The sequence below is a fragment of the Danio aesculapii genome, chromosome 4 (assembly GCF_903798145.1).
Source record: "Danio aesculapii chromosome 4, fDanAes4.1, whole genome shotgun sequence".
Classification (NCBI taxonomy): domain Eukaryota; kingdom Metazoa; phylum Chordata; class Actinopteri; order Cypriniformes; family Danionidae; genus Danio; species Danio aesculapii.
Genome location: NC_079438.1, coordinates 6,417,428 through 6,419,553, shown reverse-complemented (window position 1 = coordinate 6,419,553; position 2,126 = coordinate 6,417,428). Strand labels below are relative to the sequence as shown.

Sequence of the window (2,126 nt, the reverse complement as noted above, 5' to 3'; positions counted from 1 at the left end):
TTGCTATGCTGTTTGAGAGAGCCCGGTGCTTCCGTGGAAGGTCTTTTACTCGCACCCTCTTAGCGTTTTGAAGGATGTTATGGTAAAAGTTAATCCAGCTCCGGCAGAGATGGACCGCTAATCCACTGTGCTCTGCCTGTGTGGGTTCGAATCCCATTCTCGTCGTTCAATTGCTTTAGCATTTTAGAGAGCCTGGTGCTTCCATGGAAGGTTTCTTACACGCACTCTGCTCGCATTCTGAAGAATGTTATGGTACAGGTTAATCCAGCCTGCTGCATGTTTAGGAGCTCAACGAAAGTTGCAACATGTTAAAGAAACAGGAGCATAGCTATCCTTTTCAACAGAACATTAAGCCTACTAAGAGGCTGACAAAAATTGCCAGAGCTGACTGTATTTCAAGTCATCTCAGCAAGGCATTGGGTAAAGTTTTCAACCAGCAATGATCACGCCTCGGATAGACCTCATAGGCTACGATATTGCCTCTGCGAAAGAATAGCTATAACAGCTACGAACTCTTCTGTGTACCAATCTGGACATGCAACGACAAGGTGGCATCAAACTTTAAACTGCCAGCTATCAGCCTTCTGGCACCAATGAGTGCATGCTGTGTCAGCAGAACAGGTTATTGATTTGTCCAAAAATAATAACTGACACATTGTTTCATTTTACTTAAAGAAAAGTATACACTACTTATGTGAATCTGGGAGAAGAGAATTGTGGGTAATCTGGTAAAGGGGGCGAAGTCACAACGCTGAACGGCAGAGAAAAGGGTTGAGATTGGGGTGTATTTATTGGGCTGTACAGGTATTAGGGTAAGGTAATGAAGAATGCAAGACAGAAATCCAAGGTCAGCGATGCTGCCGTTTTTAGACTCAGGCATTCTGTCTAGTTTCTCTCCAATAAAACTAGAAAAAAACTTGTTGCAGTTAATGTTGAACAATAAAGCCTGGTTTATACTTCTGTGTCAAGTGATCAGCGTGATCCACGGCGCAAGCCTTGCGCGTAGCCGTGCACTTATACTTCTGCGCACTGTTTCTATTGCTCTGCAATACACTTCCGAAACGCTAGCTGGCAGTAGGTGTTTATGTTTCTCTGTGTTGAGTTTCTTCGCTGGTGTTTTTTTTTTCTGAACGCTTCCTTAATGTGCAAGTGGCACAAATTCGCTCATTTTGAGGCAGGAACCAGTGGACGTGCAACAACTTTAATTAAACGGTAATTACAAAACAACAGTCTCCATCCGGAGCTCCTTCGCTCCACACTTGTAAAAACCCGCAGTTCACGCTTGTGCGGCTCTCACCTCCGCCCACACTCGTCAGCGCTATCAAGCCGACCAATCTCAGAGCTTGCGCTATGCATACACTTTACATTTTTTGAGAGGTGCGCGTCAATGTTGCCGACGGCCACAGCGAGGTGCTATGCAACCACGTGTAGGCTGCGCCATAGCATACGCGTGCGCTTGACACAGAGGTATAAATCAGCCTTAACTCTGGGGCACTGATCAGAGCTACTGATAAAGCTCCTTATGACAACCTTTATCTTCATCTTTTCTGTAAGAACATCCATTCGAGTCCCAAAAATTAATCCTTTCTTTAGCACAAAGCTGTGCTTACACGTGACGTATGTTGTACTCTGCAAGTTCTGGTTTAAATCCCATCCTCCTAGTTTCACTGTTTTGAGAGAGGCAACTGCATCTGTCTAAGGTTTCTTACTTGCACCTCTCAGCGTCTTAAAGGATGTTTATGGCAAAATTGTATGTAATATTTAGCGAAAATAGCTGCAAAAACATACGTATATGTCATAGTCCAGCCTCCATTAGGAGAGCACCTAAATGCGCAGCGAGGTGGCTGAGTGGTTAAGGCGATGGACTGCTAATCTGTTGTGCTTTGCATGTGTGAATGGAATTCCAGCCTGGTCATTCGTTTAAGAGACCCTGGTGTTTACGTGTAAGCTTTTGAATTCCTTCATTTGGCAAAAAATGTATTAATTAATTAATAAAAAAAAAAAAGAGGTAAACTATTGAGGGGCCAAAGACGTTTCTGTCGGTGTTAAGTCAAGGCAAGCTGAGCGGCGCCCGGCTCCTGGTGCTGCGTCTATTTTTAAATAGCCAACTCTTGACGGCTGCTCCT

The 2,126-nt window shown here is 44.3% G+C and overlaps 1 non-coding gene across 1 annotated transcript; it reads right to left on the bottom strand.

Annotated features, from left to right (window-relative positions):
- Window positions 1-353: 353 nt before the first annotated feature.
- On the bottom strand, window positions 354-494 carry LOC130224214 (U4 spliceosomal RNA). The gene has a single exon (XR_008837282.1). It is a non-coding gene; the product is annotated as a U4 spliceosomal RNA (small nuclear RNA).
- Window positions 495-2,126: the final 1,632 nt, after the last annotated feature.